This window comes from Macrobrachium rosenbergii, chromosome 52 (assembly GCF_040412425.1).
Source record: "Macrobrachium rosenbergii isolate ZJJX-2024 chromosome 52, ASM4041242v1, whole genome shotgun sequence".
Lineage (NCBI taxonomy): Eukaryota > Metazoa > Arthropoda > Malacostraca > Decapoda > Palaemonidae > Macrobrachium > Macrobrachium rosenbergii.
Window position 1 is genome coordinate 35,996,124 of NC_089792.1, and position 16,469 is coordinate 36,012,592.

The following is a 16,469-nucleotide window of genomic DNA, read 5'->3' on the forward strand; positions in this document are numbered from 1 at the left end:
TATTTTGAAATGTTTAATGAGACCCTGAGTCACTTTTTCAAGTTACCATAGACGTCATCCAAAGGATTTGTTATGAAATGTAATTACTATATATCAAGGCAGAGTTAAAAAAAGGTGAACAGAGGCAAGTAAATAAACGAAGGGGAACATGAAAAAGAAAGGCTGAAAACTTTGTTAAGTTTGTGAGGGGGATCAAGTCAATCTTACAAAAGTAGCTCCAACAGAATGATTTGTGGAACTTTCAACATGCTTTCCTAGGAACCTCTTTTGTTAGCCTCACTTGGCAGAGTTTCTCATAAGTGAGGGCACTGTAATTTACAGTTTTACCTATGATGGAGGGGCTACCCAAGCAAATTTTACCAAATTTTCAGTTGGTACCAAGGTATATTTTTGTGTCCTCTGGAGGGAAGTGAACCAGCCTGTAAAGCAAGTCAACCTCTTCTGCCTTGCTGATGTTCACATTTTCCTGGAAAATAAATGGACTTGGCAATAATTTTCCCCTTCCTTGGTGGAAGGAACCAGATCTCAAAGAGGGAGACCATTGTAATTGCCCGTTTTCCATTCCTGCTCTGACTGATTTTTTGGGACAGGATTGGGAGGATGCTCTTCTTCTTGCAGAGAGTGCTGTACAGATACTTGAAAGGACAAAATTGTTTATGTCTAACTAAAAAAAAAAAGTACCAAGAATAACTTTGTTGTTCTCAAAATAGTATGACGTCTGTAAGAAGGTCACTGTTCTTGAAGTTTGAACCTTACTTCTATATTTAAATTTGATTACCATAGCTTCACACTGCAGTGCTATCGTAATTCATTGGTAAGCAGCCTTGAATGGTAGAACCTCTACAAATGTAGACATTACCATAGATCTGGAAATTATTTCTGATGCAGCTATATGAGTTTTTTATCCGCCTAGTATTGGTAGTGAACCTTCATTGACAGGCATAACAGTGCCCAGTCTTGAAAAGGGTTTTCTTATTTCACCATTTTCTATGGTAAACCATACGACTGTTCTCATATCAGAGCAGTATTGATCCTTAAGCCCTCCAGAAAGTCCATTACTAATCTAATGGTCGATGGCAGTCAGTGTTTTTGAAGACTGTTCTCTTCGTATTCTTATTATCTAATTTGATGAGTAGCTTAATTTTTTTTTTCTCATAAGGGACACAAATCAGCGCTCGTAATTATTAGTTATTTCATGACACTTGGCTAATCCTTGTCCTTGTCATCATTGAAGTTTGTGTTTGAGACCTGCTAGTATACTGAAGAGGGAGCTTTCAGGAAGAATACAATTTGAAAGATTTTATTTTGTATTTAAAATTATCTTTGGCTTCACAGAAAATTATTTCATGTATTTTATCACGTTATAAAGTCTAAGGCAACATTTCCCCTCTGTTTTATTCATAATTGGGAATATTCCTTGCCAAAGCTTTTTGTCCAAATTATTAGCTTTAACCTATTTTGCTTGTGAGCTTTGGAATTGTCTTGTCACTGCTTTGTTTGCAGAATTGTACTGTTATTTAGGCGATGAGTTCTTGGATCAGTTGGTTTGAACATCATTTTGTCAGTCTAATGAATATCCATCTGAGGTTCATGAATATTAATATTTTCGTTATTGTCCCCCCAGGGTCATGAAGACCAGTTGTCAAACAGTTTCTACCTCATTACCCACTATTAGTAGTCTTCAAGCCATCTACTGTAGTTTTAATTATTACCTATTTGTTGTCATTAAGGCCAGTTTACATTACGCTTCACCACGCGCTGCACGCCTCAGACTCATCACCAACTCCTCCCAAATTATTGTTAGCCCCGCCCTCTTGAGTGCTCCCCAAGACGTATGAGGCAGCACCCAATGCATCAAACTGAGCTTGATGGCTGAAGCCTGCAGGCGCCACTCAGACTCACTCCGGCGACGACTACTTACTAATATGGAATGGAAATGATAGTTTGTTTTCTCATAGATGCTTAGCAGCATTATCTGTGTCTATGGAATGTGAAATTACAAGAATATTAAAACAGAGGTGTTCGCGACACCACTATGAAAAAACTAAAGGAAGAGATGCATGTAATTAACGAAAAAATTACAGAAGATATAAAAAAGAAAACCCATACACTATGAGGCCAGTACACAATTATGCATTTGATCATACATTTGTGCTACAACAATGGCAGCACAGGCAAATTCTTCCTCGTCACTGCTCATCGTGGCTCTCAGGAAGATACTGCTGCCGGTCGCAGCAATCACGTAGTGTAGAAGCAAGACGCGCTGTGCAGCACGAAGCGTCGCCAAGGTGGGTGGGCATATGCTGGTAGAGGTGACTTATGTGGCCCCGCAAACATCATAGTGTAAACTGGCCTTTAGAACTGGATGTGAAATAAGTTGTGTCATGATTACTTAATGACTTGTAATCAGGCTAACCATTGCATGGTAAATACACCTCAGAAGATTTTTTTATTAGCTTTATGAAATGCATCTTTACCATCTGTTTAGGGTAGAACTTTTTGTAAAATGAGGTTTTAGATATTATGGATATGACTTAGCATATTTGAATGCATATAAGACCCTTCCCCAATTTCAGGAGGGAATATTAAGACAAACAGTATGTTTACATGTAAACCTTTAATGGTTATCAAAATATACTGCTGCTGTAGTTTACAAGAGAAAACAAAGGCAGTTTAGGTATAGCAGAAAACGTTTTATAACACCCATCTCCTCTGCCTGTGGTGAAAATGAATTTATGAGTGCTGAACTTTGCAATGTAAAAAAAAGTTGTGGAGTAAAAATAAGAAATGATGTAAAAGTTTGAATAATTTGAAACAGATTTTCAGTGATAATATAAAAAGATTTTCACTAAGTTTAATTAAATTTACACGTACCTGATTTTGCTCTATGTAAAATGGATATGAAAGCCTAGTCTATAGGCTAACCTGCATGTATGTGTACAGTATACATTTGTACATACTGTCACCACCAAACTTATGGCAGCAGTTCATACCTTGAATTGTTCGTAAGTTTATTTTTAATATGTATTGCATAATTTTTGTTGATGTTAACATTCCCAAGTGAACTCGGGAGTCATAGATTATACTGTTTTCACCATTTTTAAATAATTTGGTATTATAAAGAAATATTTTGGATGCTAGAAAGGTAAAAAGAAGAAAATAAAATTTAAATTCATGCAACATTCAAAATTTGGTATTTTTTTCCATGCTTTGAAAGTTATGACCGTGGAGTGAATTTGCAGGAGCAGTATCTTACATTGGAAGCTCACAAAGTAAACATTGCACACTGCCATCTATTGACAAAAATACTTGCTAAACATTTCCTATCAGGAGGGGAAATATAGAAAATGGGAATTCATCAAGAACAAGTTAAATCGCAAAGATAGAAACAAGTAGGAATATTTTAAGGCAAAGCATAGTGAGTGGCTAAATTCAAATTTCACTGATCAATGTGGCCAGTCTGCTGTCAAGTTCTGTTTTTCCTCTAATTTTGTCCAGCTAATTGTGGAACCCACTTACATTTCTGGTAATAGATAAGACCTGATATTCACAGATGTTCCAGCTATTGTCAAGTCCAAGGTATGTGAATATATAGGTTATTCTTCACTGGGCCTCTGAGATGGACATATCTGTCAATCAGTATATTCCTGATGCCACCATTGGAAGAACAGTCTGGCTAAAATCTAGACCAATTGGGATCACATTATTGAAGCTTGCCAGGCACTTAATATTTCAGATGCTGTATTAGGTACTGATCCCAAGAAGTTCAATGAAATGCTGATGGCTATTTTAATAAGGTATGTATGTATGTATGTATGTAGAAAGGTCATCAAATTCAGGACAAAAAACCAGCCTTGGTTTGATGATATAGATGAGTAGATGAGCTTACCATGACAAACAGACCAAATTCAACACATGGAGACAAAATTGTTCAAATGAAGATTACACCATTTTTGTTGAGTTTTGCCATGCTGCGAATGGAACTTACCACACAGCTGAGAGAAATTACAGTAATTCCGTGAAGAGGAAACTTGAAGGAATTACTCAGCCTCATTTTTGGTGGAACAAGTTGGCATCATCTGTCTTTGGGTCAGGCTCATCCTCCATTCCACCACTACTGTACCAGTAGATGATGGTAAATTGGTTACTGGCCATAGGGAAAAGACTGAACTGCTTCATTGAGTTTTTGAAGCTAAGCAGTCAGCTGAGATGTCCCTATCCCTGATATTTGTCATCCTGAACTTATTCTAAAAAAATTTTGCATTTTGTTTTATGGATGTTAAGAAAATTCTGGATAATCTTGATAGCTGGATGCAGAAGATCCTGTTGGTGTCTTCCTGTTGTTTTTTAAAAAGTTGGTAGTGTGTTGTCTCCCAAGATTAGTAGATTCTATAGACTTTGTGTAGAGACCTCAGGTTTGTATAGTTAGGAAAAATACAAATTACTTTTAAAATTTGTCATTTTGCAATTATATTAAAGTGGATTTGATAAATATCTTAAATTTCATTGAAATAGAATGAATGTACATTTCATTTAACCTTATAAAACTTCTATGTAGGAAAAATGGAAATTCAATGTATTTTTGAAAGTTGCCAAGTAGAAATTATAAGATTTTTTTTTTTTTACAAAAATTAGTATATGTAGCATTTATCACCTATGGAGCTAGTTTTACAAGTAATGGTAGTCCACACTACTTGTGTGAACATTAGCCTACTAGATACCTCAACTTTGTTTAGAAAACTCCAGTAATTTTTTGTGCCACTTTTGATGAAGAGAGGAGTCTTATGTACCGTCAAATACAGTAATATTGAAGTAGTTTTGAACATTTCATGATAATAATTTAATAGAATGGTTTACTGGTTTACAGTAAGTCCTTTTGGATGGTATTTAACAACTTTAACTTTCTCATTATATTAAAATCCTAAGTTACAAATTTCTTCCAACATAAATAATGCAGACTTGTGGAATTGCCTTTTGTGCCTCTTTCAGTTGTGCATACAGACTGCTGTTATTAGGCAGAGTGGTTTTTACAGTAAATACAAAACTAATTATATTATTACCAGAACTATGTGCTGAAGTTTTCCTCCTCATACAATAGTATAGTTTCCAGAATCCAGAAGCCCCCTTTCTCCTCATATTTGAGGTATTTTCCTTGTAAATTATATTTTTATAAGTTAAATTACTCCTGTGGAGGGTTAATTTATGAATATTGATCATTTGTATGTTTAAGTATGATAACCTCCCATGTGTAGATGCGTAGGAAATTACCTTGGCATTGTGAATCATTGCATAGTATCCTTACTGCTGTTATAACATCAGAATATGGTACACTGTATACTTTTCCTTCAGCTTGTGAGGCTTTTGTGTGCACAGAAGGTAATTATTAGCCATAATTTATCATATGGTATTGTATATATGACCACAAGAAGTTTAAAGTTTCCATAAAATACTTGGAATATTCTGCCAAAGTGAGTATGTAGGTTACACTTCATGCAATTGAATTTATGTGTATAAACTATTGCCTGATATAGCCTTAGGCTTTGGTTCAAAGAGGGCCACCTCTCCTGTATATGATAAATATATCTTGAATACTTTATAGGGTAATATTTCCCACTAGGTCATCTATCTTTCAGTCTTCTTGTAATTTTACCCATTTGGAACCACTACTGCATGCACTCTCTGAACTTTCTATGGCCATTACCCAGTGCACAATATGGTTTCCCTGTGGTGTATACACCTGTACTAGACAAGGCAACAATAATTCCCCATTATGCCTAAAATGTCATCTTCCAGGGAAGACCTATAAACTAGCTGGTCCTAATACACAACTTGAACATAGAGTGGGCAGTATTCAGTATATAAGGGAATGGGTTTTATTGTATGGAATGGCTATTTTTTAAAGAATTTTTTTTTGCGGATATGCCGATGTCCCCTTTCTTCTTTAGTTACAAGTAAATGCATCAATTCTTGAGAAAAGTTTCATACTGAGCTTGAAGTTAGAGAGATATGGAGTTTCTTGATTGCCCAAAGGGAACATTTCATGTTGATGGTAGCATATCATATTTTTTATCAATTTGTGAGGTTAACAACTGCAAGGCTATGTAAGACAATGGTTTGTTTTTTATAAAATAATACATGGTTAAAAGTATTATTGTTCTTACAGGGATACAACCATTGCCTTTTATACATAGGCGAATCTTTTGGTCCTAGCTGTATCAGTCATTGAATCTTGGTAACAAGGTGGTTAACAGTTGGAAATGGGTGGGGTGGGGGGTTAATAACCATTACTCGCCCAACCTTGCCACTTACTTATTGTTCAGCCACTCTGTCTGCATGTTAAATTTGGGATGAGCAGCTTGCTACCCTTGTTGCTTTGCAATCATTTTTGCCTCTTTTTGTGACATGTGTCTTTTAGTATTTTGTATTATTTTGGTCTTGCTTTACCTAATAATGTATATGCTTCCTGATCCTTCTCCCAGTGGTTCAGCCTCAAGTATCCCTTTGGTGTGGAAGACAAGCAAGATGTAGCAGAAAAAAGGAAGAACTATTCCTGCTGTTCACCAACTTCATCATCATCATTCCTGTCCCCCAGCTTGTCTCTATCCTCATCTTTGTCCCTGGGCTATCTTCCTCCACTTAGTAGGAAGAAGGGGAAGTCTAAGGCGTCACATAAGAAGTATAGGGGGGACTTCTCTTGCATGCTCTTCTTTACTAAAGGAGAGTAGAGGTACCAGATCACTGGTACGTGGTCATTGTACCTCTGGTAGGTTAAGTTAAGTATACCTTAGTTTTACCAGACCACTGAGCTGATTAACAGCTCTCCTAGGGCTGGCCCGAAGGATTAGACTTATTTTACGTGGCTAAGAACCAATTGGTTACTTAGCAACGGGACCTACAGCTTATTGTGGAATCCGAACCACATTATAGCGAGAAATGAATTTCTATCACCAGAAATAAATTCCTCTAACTCTTTATCAGCCAGCGGCGGGAATTGAACTCCGGCCCATCGAATGATGGTCTAAAGCTCAACCGACTCGGCCAACAAAGGGCTACCTCTGGTAGGGCTGTCACCACCATGCATGCCCACTTTGATGAGAGGACTGTCCCCTGTCCATCCCATTATGCTACTTTCAGCTCTAACCAGGATAGGTCTGCATATTCCTTCCTTGCTTTACCTGTAGTGGGTCTGTTGACTGGGTGCATGTTGCATCTTGAGTTGCCCTCTCCCCCTTGGCTTTAAGGAGTTGCAAGGGGGAAGGGAATCATGCACAACTTGTTTGCTCTATGAATGCATAATTTCCAGCAACAGGACAGGTTCTTCCTCATTCTCTTCCTTGAGGAGGAAAGCCTAGAGGTGTACCAGCATGTCATTCTTGCCCTGTGCATGTTCACTCAGCTGGACATGTGCAGTTTGAAATGGCAACCTGCTGGATCTCATATACCTTTGACAAAGGAATCATGTGGCTCAGGACAAGGTCAGGAATGACAGAGGGAGAGGAACATTGGTTTGGCCCCCTCCTTGCTTGGAGAGGGCAGCTCATGCCTCAGGATCTTGTAGCCTTGAGTGCCTCTTTCCTCCAGAATCCTTGCAGACCAAGTTGGAGCAGTGCTTCAGAGAGGTTATTTTTATCAGTAGTGAGCAAAAGAGTCTCAGGGAGGTGACCTTGGCTTCACATCTATCCACAGTTTTGTTTGCAAAGCTTTCTTTAGGGAATGCCCCAGAGGTTTGACCTTTACCATGTTGCTGTGGTCACAGTTAGCTCATGGTGTTTTGGAGGAGGTGAATATCCTGATATGCAGGTGTGGGGGTTCCTTTACCTCCAGCAGATTGAGCAGACCCCTCCCTCCACTGTTTTCAAGCCAGTGGAGGTATTACACACCAGAGGATTGGGAGGCTATTCATCTGCTGTTGTATGCAATGGTCTGTCAACTTATGAACAAGCTTTCCCTGGAGAGACTCCATCAGGAGGATTTTTCATTTAATGCTACAAATTACACCATGACAAGTATCTCATCTTTGGATGAGAGGGCAACCTTCAAGAGGTTGCTGGTGCCCAGTGGTAGGGCCCTTACCTTCCTGGCACACTAGGCCACCAACAATTGAGGTACAGTTCAGTGTTGGGCTTGCCTCTACCTTTTCCTCCAAATAAACAGTGACAGCAGTTGGCCTTAGGAGGCAGAATTCCTGAAACTTCATTTTCAACTGCACGTCTTTCAAACCCTCGTTTTGGGGGAAAAGGTATCCGTAGCCAAACCTTCGGGCTTGGTGAAACCCTCCCTATCTGGCACACCTAAGAAGCCTGCTCTTCAGAAGCCTAGTCTTCTACTTTTCTAAGAAAGGCAGGGAATTTTCCCAGTCCTTTTGTCCTTCTTCAGGCCTGTCCAGGAAGAGAGGAAAAGGTAAGAAGGGAGGAAGTTGCCGAGTAGTTATCCCCTTTCCTCTGCTAACACAAGTTGTCAACTGCCTGTTATGCCATTAGACAAAGTTGCATCAACAGGGAGCATAGCCTTAGGTTGTATCAGTCCTTTGTCCCGTAGAGGGGTAGTGCTGTCAGTATCCTTCACTTAGTTTATCTGCAGCATCCTTCACTTAGTTTATCTGCAGCATCCCTTTGGTCCTTAGCTGCAACCCCTTTCATTCTTTTTACTCTATTTCTGTTCATATTCTCGCTCTCCCATCTTAATTTCGACCTTCTCCTAACAATTTTTTCATTGTGGAACTGCGAGATTTTCCCCATTCACGCCTTGAAAACCTTTTTACTCTCTATTTCCCCATCAGCGTGAATAACTTCATAGGTCCTAGTGCTTGGCCTTTAGCCTAAATTTTACATTCCATTACGTATCAGTCTTTTGGGGCAGATACAGGGTCCTGTTGAAGGACTTCCATCATCATCCCCACCATCAAAACCACCAATGCTGTACCCATCCTATCTTCCAGATTCGTGGAAACATCTGGGCTTAATGGCAAAGGTAGAAGCGGTGAAGAAAGAAAGCTCTGTGGGAGTCATATAATATCACCAGTCTGTGGTTTTGCAGCTGGCTGTTTCTTATAGAGAGGGTAGCAAGTAGTTTGAAGACATGTAATCAACTTTCAGCTTTGGACGAATATATCCTACAGACTTGTTTCGAGTTGGAAACTCTACATTCAGTGTTAGATTCCATTGACCTCTCTCCCTCTCCTGAGAGGAGAGATTGCTTCAATTGTGTGGATGAATACAGGCATCTGCACATCATCTCAGAAATGCATGCAGCTTGGTAAGCGGTACAAGTGTTCCAAGAACATATGAAGGGGCACTCAGTGGTATTACGAGTGACAACACAATTGTTGTAACTTATGTCAACAAATGAAAGGGTACAGTGTCTTCAACCTGCATCACTTGGTGTTTGGTGTTGCAGATGACACGAGTTGTCAGCCAGGTACATTTTGGGCAGGCGGAACGTTCTGGCAGATCAGGCTAATCATCATGGTCCCTACACCCCCCAGTAGCAGAGAGATTGTCCAAGATATTGGGTTTTCCCATGATCAGTATTTTCAGCCAGATTGAACAGGAAACTACCAGCCTTCCTGTTCCCGAGTCCCAGAGATGGAGGATGCTCTCCAACATCCCTGGAAATATATGTGATCCTGCCATTAAATCTTTGCAGGGTGATCAGCATTGTTCGTCACCCCCAGTCTTTGTAGGACTCAGGTGGCTCCTTGTTGACCACTCTCTGAATGGTAGACTTATCTGCTGACACTTGATTGAGGCACTGAGAGAGTTGCTCCTGTGGCCCAGTCTCCTGCATCAACCCCATGTTTGCAGGTACCATCAAGCATTTCAAGCTCTCTGCCTTTACATGTGGTGGTCAACCACTGTATTCTATGAGAGAGAGAGGGTTGTCTTGCAGGGCAGCAAGAGAGATGTCTGGGTACCTCCCTGTTCCTCCATGAATATTTACCAAGGGAAGTAAGCCACCTTGTGCTGTTAGTGTCACAGAAGTGGTCTCTCTCTGGTGATGGCATCTGTTCATTGGATTGCAGACATCACCAAGACCTGTCAGTTTCTGCAGTCAAAGGCTAACGCTCAGCCTTATCTCGGGTTTTCATACTGAAGGGGTTGGATTTCTCCCCTTCAATGGAGTTATCCATGCTAATAAGAAACCTTGAGCAGTTTTGTCTCCCCTGAGGGCTCCAGCCTTGAGTGGGATGTCTCACTAGTATTATGCCATACTAGGCCCTCTGAACCTGTCACATTCTTTAGATGGAGACCTAATTCTTAGACCATTTTGCTCTTTGTCTTTGTCAAAAAGGGTAGGGCAGTTACATGACCTGTCCTGTCGTGTTAGGAATGGGGATCTCTCTCTCCTCCATCCCTGAGTATGTAGCAAAAACTGAGAACTTACTGCAGTACTTTGGTGGCAACTCAAATGAAATTCTTTGCCTGGTCTGCACCATAAAGCACTGCTAAAAAGAACTCCCTCCTTGAGGCCAGAGTGTAGGAGACTGTTTGTTAGTACAGGTAGGCGCAAGGTGGTGGTGTCCTGCCACACCCTTTTTTTCTGGTTTTATGAGCTAATAAAGATTGTTCATTACTTCTCTGTGGAGGGAGTTGGCCTCCCACCTCACTTAAGGGTATACAAGCTTTTGTGTTACTATTATTGTTGTTATTATATCCCAAAGGCTCTGCAGTGAAAGAAAATAAGAAACCAAAGTATCCTTAATGCCATCTCTTACGAAAAGTAAATAGAGTCAATTACAGGTCATGGGCAAAACCATAAACAAAGGGTTAATGTTAAGGGAAGGATTTTAATTGCTAAATAGATCAGGATGCATGGATTTTCTTGCCTGGCCACATCCTAGAAATCTTAAGGTGTTTGTGAGACTGTAGATATTCTTCCATTATAGTTCCTGCTGCTATGGCTAATAGCCTCTGTGACTTACGAGAAATTAGTGCATCTTACATATGCTAATACATTCACAGTATTTGTCCATCAAACACATGCAGTAACCAGTATATTTTATATAGGAATATAATATATATATATATATATATATATATATATATATATATATATATATATATATATATATATATATATATATTTAATATTTTACATATAATGTATTTTTATTTCTGAAAAACCAATTGCTTATAATTACTCTTTTTCGTAGTCATCAAAATCCCCGAATTTTCAGTCCTTATTCAAAAGATAGAAAAAAAATGGTAGTTTGCCTGTAGCTTTGTATGCAAGTGGAGCTCCTTTAAAGTAAAATGGCTCCCTTTTATGTGCTTGTAAGATGGTTCAAACTTTACAGGAGGTTTGTAGACTTGCAGAGGTTGACATTTCAGGATTGCTTAAATTAATTTCACCCAACTGATTCCCTTCATTTTTGCTTGCCTGCTTGTAACAAATCATTGTTGACTGATCACAAGAACCTCAGAATGATTAATTAAATCATTCTTAGGTTCATAGGTGAAAGAGCAACTCTTGATAGTTGGAAGTTTTCCTTCCAAAGGGAAAGGTATTTAGTGGAGGGGGGGACAATGAGCCCTGTACTGTTTTATTGCTTGTTGCAGTGGAAGCACTATTCTGCTTTAGCAAATGTTCACTTTTTCCTTTAGTGCATTTTTCATTATTTGGTACAGCATTTTTTAAATGTATTTTTACATTTTTTGGTGTCAGTAAGTGATAACTATAACTAGTAACTAGCTAGTGTATTTCACAAGTTAAGAGTCTTTCATTCACAGCTATCTTATCTTCAGGTTTAACTGCTTTTTCATTCACAGCTATCTTATCTTTAGGTTTAACTGCTTTATTAGGATAAGATTATTTAGGTAAGTGTCTTTTTAAAGATGGTCTGTCTTTCATCCATTTATTCCTCAATGCGCTTGTGAGTTTGTTTTGTTTGTTATGACATTGATAAACCAGTGTAATGATTTGTGAATCCACTTTATATATTCCTATCTAAGTTTTTCATGACTACATTTAGTATCTTTGCGATTCTTACTACTTGAATTCTTTTCTTTGGCCTTTGCGTTTCTGCTGTTTTTTTATTCAATCAGTCATTTCCTGTGGCACCCACGGGGATGCACAGGGCCTCGATGAACTCATGCCACCACATTCTGTCCCAGGTAACTCCTCAAGATCTCCCTAACACTCATCTCCTATTTCCCACCTCATTGTCCTCAACTACATCTCCTTTGGCCTACCTCTACCTCTTCTACCAGGGGCAACCCACCCCGGTGTATCTCGTGATGTTCCCTGTCTTCTATACACATGGCCTAGCCACTTCCAGCATGAGAACCTAACATACTCATCGACCTGCCGCACCCCCGTTGCTTCTGTAATTCTGCTATTTGGTACCCTATCCTTCCCTAATATTCTTCTGAGCATCTTATTTTCAAATGCTAAGAATTTATTATCCAAAGTCACTGTACTGTACCATGACTCATGCCCATAAATCAAAATACTCGTAACCATTACCTTAAAAATTTTGATTTTTGTTCGCTCAGAAAAATTGCTATTATTCCAAATATTTTTAAGCATTCCCATTGCCTGATGAGCCTTTTTAATCTTTCCATAAATTCTGTGCTCAGAGAACCATCCTTATCCAAATAAGTACCTAAATATTTAGACTTATCCACTTGCTTTACAACCATGCCTTCAATTAGACAGTCCTGTGCATTTTCAATATTCATATTCATGATTTCAGTTTTTACACTATTAATAACCAAACCAACCTTTTGACCTTCACTAACTAGACAATCCAGCACTCACTCTGCATCTTTTTTGGTCCCTCATAGATCAAAACTATATCGTCAGCATAATCTAAGTGAAGAAGCTTCCAGTTTTCTCCCTAGAGTATACCTGCATCTGTTTCTCTTTTAATCCTTCTCACAAGGGTTTTTCTTACACTTGGTATTTTTGGTCTTCATACTCCTTGAATTCTTTTCTTTGGCCCTTGAGTATTTTTGCTGTTTTTTGTTAACGAATGTTTGTGTTTCATATTTCATTAGTGTGTTTTCCTTGTCATTTATTATTTTCTGTTTTGTTATTAATGTTAGAGAGGTTTTTTGTTGGTTGTCCCCATCATGTGTGTGATATGTAAATGTCTGGTTTTAACAGACCTGCATTAGGTAGGCTGTAAGTATCCAAGTCAGAGTTGCTCCCCCAATCTCACCTCTTCTACCTGTCAAGATTGGTTGGCAGACTAGTTGGACAAGGTGTTATAAGAAGGATTCCAAGAACAACAACAGGACCTTTTTAGGTTGCTCTGAAGAAGCTTCCTCCATCAGATGGTTTTGCTTCTGGCAGCTGCCACCCCATACCTGATGGTGTAAAGGAACCACTTTAGGCAGTATCTTACTGCTTCTTTTCAAGAGTACCTACAACCCCTGATAGTGGAAGTGCCATTACCTTCCCTTTTTCCTTTACCAAGAAGTGATGAGCTCTTCTGCCTCCTCCTTGCCCATCATAACAAAAAAATGATGAGCTTTGTTGTGGTGGGCTCTGGTAATGCTTCGTCAACAGGTGTGACTTTCTATAGCCACATTGGCTATACAGTCCCTACTGGCACTTTATAGTCAATCTGGCTGTCTGTCATATTGCTCTTTGTTCCTACTGTTAGAGATTTAATTTTGTGATGAAGATTGATCTGAAGCATACAGGTGGTATTACAGAATTCTGAGGCATATCTGAACATGGGTATGAAGGGACCCAACCCTGCAAACCTCTCCCTGAATTCTTACCAGGATCAAAATTTGCACTAGTAGGCGCAAGAAGCTCCACAACTGACACCCACATTGGCTACACAGTCCCCATATGAGGTGTTCCAGTTACCAAAACTGAGCACAGAGCCTTGTCATTTTGCATGACCAGAGCCCTGCCAATTAATGAAGTTGTGATCTTATCAGAGCTGTGCTGCTGGACAGACCTGTGACTAGAGACTAGACCTGTCTCAGGACAAGGGTTGCACCAGTACCAGGAGCTTCAACCATAGCCATGTTGCATGACTGACATACAACTCAAGGCCAGACCTGTGTGTGTACCAAGGCTGTGCCAGTGCCAAAACCTGCCACCTGGGTTGATATTGAACAGACCAGCAACCTGTGACCAGACTCATGCTAGGACCAGTTCTATGCTGATGCTAGGGTCCAGGGCCAGAATCATATTACCAGACAGACCTGCAGACCCATACTGGAGCCACTGGAGGATCAGTTATGCTAATGCCATGGCTCAGCCCACATCTGCTCCAACATGTTTGATCTCAGACACTCAATGAGTCATTTGGATGACCAAAACCACAGCTCTCTTGATCAGAGCTGTGCCAGTGACTGAAGTCTTCACCACATCCACACTAGTGATAGTATAAGAGTCACATAGGTAGTGACTGGTGCACGGAGATGCATACAGCAGTTCTCTTCACAAAATGTTTCTTTGATGTCTAGGAATGATTTTCAGCTTGGGTACATGATTCTGATATGGGGAGATTTTTTCCAAGATGGCCACTGGACCAAAATCGGCTGTCAGAATGATTGCTTCCAGATAAAAATTACGAGTTCAAAATTGTTCAAAAAACCTTTTTACACTGTATTATGGCATTTATAGATAATTTTTTTATAATCATTTTTATAATATAGTAGAGTGTATGCAAAAAAAAACTTTTCCTCTGTTATGATGCAAAAATTTGTCTATAACTTGAAAATGAGTGCTTCTAGAAAAAATTTACAAGAGTTCAAAATTGTTTAAAATACATATCTAAGTTTGACGAAGACAGTCTTGTATAAGAAAAATTCTTTATTGCAGAATATCTTAGGTTAAACAGAAAAAAAACAAGAATTACCTCAGTTTAACATAAAGCATTTTGATAAGAACAAAGAAAGAAATTAACAAAGAAATAAGAGACTTGATTAATGTTATCATAAATTGATATGCCATACTAAGTAAGAAACTTAAAAAACCTGAAAAAACATATGTAATCTTGCAATTATGTATTGCAAGATTACATGACATGTAATGCTCTATAATTACGTCTATTGTACAAGTAAAATATAGATATATATATATATATATATATATATATATATATATATATATATATATATATATATATATATATATATATATATATATATATATATATATATATATATATATATATATATATATATATATATATATATATATATATTGCTTATAACTGGCATTTAACTGCCAAATACCATGTATTTCTTAAACCAAAATGCTTATAACTGCCTAATCTAACATTTCACTGCTTCATTTGTTAGTTCAAACAAAAATATGTCTTAAATCGTCATGCTTAAACAATTTAATATTTCAAACAAAAATACACCCCAAATCATCATCCCAAAACACCCAAAGTAACCTTCTATTACAGTCCTCTCCTACTACTGTTACTCTTCAGTAGGCTGTATACACCCCTAAAATGCTTATAACTGCCTATTTTAACAGTTCATCGCCAAACTTGACAGTTCAAACAAAAATATACCACAGACTATCGTCCCAGACCACCCTAAAATCATTTCCTAGTCATGTTGCAAAATTAAGTTCAAGCCTACAACAGTTACTCTTAAGTATCCCCCATCATTCAGACACCTTTTCTTTGGCCTATGTAACTTTGAGCATCGTTCTGTGCATACTGTATATTTTCCTGTGTGGTAAGATGATTTTGAAATGATATTTACTGTGCAGGTACGTAGTTTAGGTCGAAGTGACATGTACATACCTCCAAACAGAATGCTAGGTTTGTTAATTACGTCATGTTAGTATTTTTGTGATTACGTCTTTGAAATGATATTATTTATATATCATTTCAAAGTCATCTTAAACATTTTACCCTTAAAAATATATATGTAAGAGAGAAAGAGACTTTTCAGTATCATTCATAGCTATTTTATTTAACTACCAAATGGACAACATAATAATAATAATAATGACATTAACCCTTAAACGCCTACTGGACGTATCATATGTCGACTAAAATTGTCTGTTGGGTGCCAAGTGGACGTACCCGTGCGTCGACTACAAAAATTTCAACCGGTCAACTTTGACTTCGACGAAGTGGTCGAAAAACGCAATTGTAAGCTAAAACTCTTACATTCTAGTAATATTCAATCATGTACCTTCATTTTGCAACAAATTGGAAGTCTCTAGCACAATATTTCGATTTATGGTGAATTTTGAAAAAAAACTTTTTTCCTTACACCCAGCGTAACTCTGCGAAAATTTCAGAAATTCTTTTGTCATTTTGTGGTAATTTTTGCACTGTTTTATATTAGCCGTTACATAAAGTTTTATATATGAAAGTGTGCGCAATTTCATGTAAAATACAGCAAAATACAACCCATGGTTGTAGCTTTTATCAGTTTGGAAATATTTTCACATAAACCACAATAACTGCCAAAATTTCAACCTTCGGTCAACTTTGACTCGACCGAAATGGTAAAAAAACGCAATTGTAAGCTAAA

At 38.2% G+C, this 16,469-nt stretch overlaps 1 protein-coding gene across 2 annotated transcripts in view; it reads left to right on the forward strand.

The window, feature by feature from the left end:
- Positions 1–16,469, forward strand: part of LOC136833807 (serine/threonine-protein kinase SIK3-like) — a 575,016-nt gene that overhangs the window by 278,954 nt on the left and 279,593 nt on the right. The gene's annotated exons all lie outside the window — the stretch shown is intronic.